The sequence below is a fragment of the Zosterops lateralis genome, assembly GCF_965231275.1.
Source record: "Zosterops lateralis genome assembly, chromosome: W".
NCBI classification, from domain to species: domain Eukaryota; kingdom Metazoa; phylum Chordata; class Aves; order Passeriformes; family Zosteropidae; genus Zosterops; species Zosterops lateralis.
Genome location: NC_139801.1, coordinates 29115713 through 29121992, shown reverse-complemented (window position 1 = coordinate 29121992; position 6280 = coordinate 29115713). Strand labels below are relative to the sequence as shown.

Sequence of the window (6280 nt, the reverse complement as noted above, 5' to 3'; positions counted from 1 at the left end):
CTTTGGCAACCACTGCCGCCACCCCCAATAGAGCTGCCCCCCTCGCTCCCGCCACAGTCCCCGGTCAGAGCGATGGAGCCACTGCCGCTGCCGCCCCCTGTTGGGCCGCCCCCCCCTGCTGCCGCTCCCAGCCAGGCCGGTGCCACCGCCATCCGAGCAAGGAGGGGGGATTGAGGCGTGCCCCCGCTGGGCTCCCAGCCGGTGAAGGTGGAGGGGGGAGGGGACGGCCAGTGTATGCAGCCCACGGCACTGTCCCTAGGGGAGGAGCCAAGGGGGCAGAGCCTTCTATAAAGAGGGCGGAGAGGGACCCTCCCATGGGGGGTGATTCTTCCTTTGCTCTCCGGTCTGTGAGTTTCTATAGCAACCCGGAACGCCCTGGGATTTCCTGGAGGGACCCTGAACCCCGGCTTGCTTACTGCGGGGACAGACAACGGATTGCTGGCACTGCTGACAAACAGTATGTATCGATCCTAGAGAAACCCATAAGTCATATGTGGGGCCAGAGGGCTGTTGATAAGTCGCTAGCGACGTCTAATGCACAACACAGTTCCTACGTAAATGAGGATTTGGGCTTGCAAGCAGCCACTGATCGATAGAACGATCGGTGGAGGGGTTCGTTGACTGATAGAGGAGCTGGGAGCAACTCTAGGGTGGGTTGAGTGAACCCTTGTGTTTGTCTGTGTAAACCCTTGTCTTTTGGCTGTGTATTGTGATTTTGAGTCTGGACATTTGACTGTGTGAGTGAGTGAGACGTGCCAGCAGGTGCGGAGCGAGTGCAGAGCCCCAATCCGCATCTCCATCACTGGGCAACCGGAATGGCCAGAGACAGTCAAAGCAAGTGGAATAGTTGCAGATGTTGTATGAAATGCATGAGTGTTGACTAAGGAGTTTTTATAAAAGTGTAACGTCTTTCTTAAAAGTATACCTTCTAATATGTAGCCTCTAATATGCATTGTGTACTTTTGTGATAATACTGCCCTCCTGTGTCAAAAGCTATAATTGCAACAAACTGGTAGCTTCTTAGTTTTCCGTATTAGCTGTGCTATTCGTTTATTTTTTTCTTTTTGGTGACTTGTTAGAAGTGACTCTTGAAGCTTGAGCCCGAGCTGAAAGGGCCCGGCCATCTAGGCAGGCTCTTTCTAGATGGTTTCAGCTTGAACCGGGTGAATTTTTGAATGCAGAGGGGAACTGGACCTCTGTAAGACGAGAGGAGGGAAGGACAGATTGGGTGTTCTTGGGAGAAGTATACTGTAGCCAGACGAATTATTATTTGGCTTTTGACTGGGAACTACCCCCAGCTGAGAGAGGACTCAGGAATCCATTGACGTGGGGACGAGAAGGAGTAATTCCTTGTTTTATGTGTGGGCTGACAATCTTCCACTGAGAACCGAAATAGCATTCAGCTTGAGTCCTCCTCTGTTGTAAAAAGTGTGAGAGTAGGTGGTATTGCATATCTTACAGGTGGAAACCTGCGTGCCCCAGGTGTATCCTGGAGCTGCTGCAATATTATAACTGGGAAGCAGCAAATGCTAAATGTGAGATAGTAAATTTAGTCTGTGGAAAGAGTCATTTGGTCCCCGAGACCTGGGACATTTTCGAGGAAGATTAGGAGGATGAAAGAATGGTGCAAGCCTGGCAAGATGAATTAGGGGAACCCCTCTCCCAGAGTGGTTTGGGCTTGATCCTTGGGAATTCACAAATCCAGTAAATTTCTGGGTGGAAAGGGAGAACACACGGGTTTATTTAGATGGACTGTATAAAACCTCAGCTGGGAGTTCAGTGGCACTGGACTTGGAACAACTCGTGCCAAAGAATCTGAATATTTTAGAGTAGAGAAGGAACAGGATAGCTTGTCTTTGTGGGAATTTTAGAGCTTTTTGTCAATCAAAAGATTGGCATTTCGTGTGGGTATTGTTCCAGTGTAAAGTCTGTGAGGGACGCTTTTATTGTGCTTCTAGGCGCAGTGCGTGCGCTCAGTGCGAGTGGAAGCAACATTTTAACCGAGCAAGGCCTGAGCTTGTGTGTGGAAGGTCACATTTAGTACCTGAACAGTGGGTTGTATGAGAGGAGGATTGGGAGAGGACAGTGAAGAAGTGTGAAAAAAGATTTGCATAGAAGCGAGACAAGACAAGGAGGAGAAGATAATGGGATCAGGAGAGAGTAAAGAAATCCCTAAGGCTGGCCCACTGGAAAGAGATTGCTGGGATGGGAGGCACAGAGACCAAATGCACACTCATACAATACTACACCCAGTGGTGGCCCTTGTATCGATTGGAGGATGGAGCAAAATGGCCACCTACTGGAACTTTAGAATATAACACCTTGTTGCAGCTGATGTTTTTGAGACGCGAAGGAAAGTGGAGCGAGGTTTCATACACAGATATGTTTTTCTCCCACTGAAATCACCCTGAATGGCAGAGAGATTGTGGAATTAGAGTCCCCTCTGATCCTTTGGTACTACCCCTTGAAAAGGAGAACAAGGCTAATAGAGGTAAACTTAAGAGATGTTGCTCTGCATGCAGCATAGGACACAGGTGTATAAAACTAGACAAAGTTCATAATACCGCAGCCCAGGAACAGAATTCAACAGACTTACTTAGGCCTCCCCCTAGATTACGTGAAAAGAATGAGGAAAAGGATGAGGATGTAGACTCAGAAGAAATTCAAGTCCCCTCCCCCTAGTGGTCCAATCTCATCTTGGACCAGTGGACAGGTATTGCAGCCGCCGCTGAGAGAGGCAGTGGGGGCAGATGGAGGAGTGGTGTTGGTTAGGGTACCCTTTTCCACAATTGACCTGGAAGCATGGGAAGAGGTTGCTAAAAACTAGCAAAGCGACCCAGTAAGCACTGCCAAGCGTTTTAGGTATATAATAAAACAACATAATTCAGATTGGAACGATATTCAATTATTATTAGATGCGCTGACTGAAACAGAAAAGCAATTGATTTTAAAGACAGCAGGGGATTTGGCAGAAGACTATTATAAGGCCCAGAACAGAGATGTAAAAGAGTATTTCCCCCTTCAGAACCCACGATGAGAACCAAACGATGATGCACAGTTGGAAAGGCTCACAAGCTATCAGGAATAGATAGCAAAGGGGATGGAAAGAGCCATTCCCAAAACTATAAATTGGTTAGCCTTGTATGCAATTAAGCAGGGTCCTTCTGAGTCTCCATCAGAATTTCTGGACCACTTGAGGGACGCAATGCCTGCCATACATCATTAGACCCTGGGTCTGAAGTAGGGATACAGCAACTAGTCAATTTATTTTTAGGACAGTCCACAGGAGACATTAGATGAAAACTTCAGAAGCTTTGGGGGCCAGATGGAAGAAATTTAGAAACCTTATTGGATGAGGTATGGAGAGTTTTCAGTAACTGGGAGGAAGAATATAAACAAGGGATGAGAAAGTTAGTAGCAGTTGTAAAAGAAGAGGGAAAGGGAAAATGTGGACAGGAACCACCTAAGCAAGGACCGCCTCAGTTGGGCAAAGATCAGTGTGCGATTTGCAAGAAATTTGGTCATTGGAAAAATGAATGCCCGGAAGGGAAAAGAAATGAAAAAGGGAACCGGGGAAAGGAGGTGGTGGTCGCACACGTAAAAGACAACTGAGGAGGACTGAGGGATTCTACCCCAGCAGATCCACTGATTATAAAAATGAATCTGGGGAAATAGGGAGAAGAGGTGAAACTCATGGTGGACACTGGAGCAACATATTCAGTTTTAAATAAAGCCTTAGTATCAGTGGGGAATGACTATGTTGTAGTGAAGGGAGCAACTGGCCAATCTGAAATAGCATATTTTTGCAAGCCATCAAAGTATAAATACGGAAAACAATGGGGCATCCATCAGTTTTTATACATGCCTAACTCCCTGGAGTCACTCCTAGGGAGAGATCTATTGGAAAAATTACAAGCAACCATTTCATTCAAAAATGGGGAAATTACTCTGGAGGTAAATGATCAAAAATATGTAGAAGTGTTAAGCTTAATATTAACAACTATTGAGGCTAAAGAGGAAATTAGCGAGGAAATACTAAACCAAGTGTTTCCTGGAGTATGGGCTTCCAATGTACCAGGGAGGGCAAAAAATGCACCTCCAATACAAATTAAACTTAAGGAGGGGAAACAACCAGTTAGAATTAAACAGTATCCCCGAAGAAAGAGAAGGAATTAGCCCGATAACTGAAAATTTCTTACAGTTGGGGTTACTAAAGGAGTCAGTCTGATTTCAACACTCCTATCCTACCTGTCTGAAAACCTGATGGGTCATACCGAGTTGTATAGGATCTGCAAGCTGTCAACAAGATAACTGAGGATCTTTACCCCATAGTGGCAAATCCATACACTTTGTTAACATGTTTAACACCAGAGCTAACTTGGTTTACCATTCTACACCTGAAAGATGCTTTCTTTTGCCTCCCTCTCCACAAAGCCAGACAGAAAATTTTTGCATTCTAATGGGAAAATCCCAAAAGTGGGCACAAAACTCAGCTCACATGGACAGTGCTTCCACAGGGGTTCAAAAATTCGCCTACCCTGTTTGGAGAACAACTTGCAAAGGACTTGGAATCCTGGGAAGCTCCATGGGGAGAAGGGAAATTGTTGCAGTATGTAGACGACATCCTAATAGCTACCCCAACAGAAGAGGGGTGTGTAGCCTGGACGATAAGCCTTTTAAACTTTCTGGGGCTCCAGGGGTACAGAGTAGCAAAGAAAAAGGCTCAGGTGGTAAAGCAGAAAGTGATCTACCTGGGTATGAGATCAGTGCTGGGCAACGGACTTTGGGGAAAGAATGCATAAAATCAATATGCCAAACCCCGAAACTCCAGACAATAAAGGAACTGAGAACCATTTTGGGAATGATGGGATGGTGCGAATTATGGATTTACAATTACGGATTATTTGTGAAACCTTTGTATGTGCTCATTACAAATGGAAACAGAGACCTCCAGTGGACAAAGAAGGCCATGCAGACCTTTGAACAAGTAAAGAAGGCTCTCATGTCAGCTCCAGCTCTGGGACTTCCAGGTGTGAGTAAACCATTCTTTCTCTTTTCCCATGAGAAACAGGGGATTGCCCTGGGAATAGTGGCACAGGACCTGGGCCCATATCGAAGGGCAGCTGCTTATTTTTCTAAGCAGCTGGACACAGCACCCAAGGGATGGCGAGGTTGCCTCAGAGCAGTTGCAGCAGGTGTATTAAACACCCAGGAAGCACGCAAGTTCACCTTGGGCCAGAAAATGACTGTGCTAGTGTCTCACACGGTGTCCGCAGTGTTGGAAGTTAAGGGCGGCCACTGGCTTTCCCCACAACAGTTCCTGAAATACCAAGCTATCATGGTAGAGCAAGATGATGTGGAGATAGTCGTAACTAACATTGTTAACCCAGCTTCTTTTCTCAGTGGAAATCAAGGGGAGCCAGTACATCATGACTGCCTGGAGACTATCGAAGCCACTTACTCTAGCTGACCAGAACTGAAGGACACCCTTTTGGATGATGCAGAAAACTGGTTCACTGATGGGAGAAGTGGAAAACAACATGCTGGGTATGCAGTTACCACCTGCAGAGAGGTAATCAAGTCTGGACCCTCACCAGCAGGTACCTCTGCACAAAAGGCAGAGATATTTGCTTTAACTCGTGCCTTAGAATTAGCAAAGAGAAGGAGAATAAACATTTATACAGACTCAAGATTTGCATTTGGGGTTGTACATGCACATGGAGCCATCTGGAAGGAAAGGGAACTGTTGAATTTGCAGGGGAAGAACATCAGTCATGCACAAGATATAATGCAACTATTGGAAGCAGTCCAGATGCCTGGGAAAGTGGCAATCATGCACATTAAGGCACACCAGAAAGTGAACTCAGAATTGGAGGAAGGAAATGAGCTGGCAGACAGAGAGGCAAAAGAAGCAGCAAAAGGTGAGGTAACAATTGAGGGAGCCTTGATTCACAATGGCCAGATCTCCCTAGAAGGTAAGCCAGTATATAATAAAAAGGATAGAAAACTAATCAAGGACCAAAAGGGAATGTATAACCAGGAGGGATGGGCTGTTACCGCAGAAAGGAAGCTGATTATCCCCTCCCATTTACACTGGTTATTAGTAAAAGAAGAACATCAGAAAACACAGTGGGGAATTGATGCCTTATATAATTATTTAATTGAAAAGATCACTGCCAGGAACTTATATGCCACTGTCAGTCAAGTGGCCTGGCAGTGTGACCTTTGCCTCCAGACTAACCCCAAAAATACCCCCAAACCAAAACTTGGACAAATTGTG

At 46.0% G+C, this 6280-nt stretch overlaps 1 long non-coding RNA gene across 1 annotated transcript; it reads left to right on the top strand.

The window, feature by feature from the left end:
* The first annotated feature begins 325 nt into the window (after positions 1-325).
* Positions 326-6050, top strand: LOC310922250. Its single transcript, XR_014592355.1, has 3 exons — positions 326-457; positions 4945-5032; positions 5404-6050. It is a non-coding gene; the product is annotated as an uncharacterized lncRNA (long non-coding RNA).
* Positions 6051-6280: the final 230 nt, after the last annotated feature.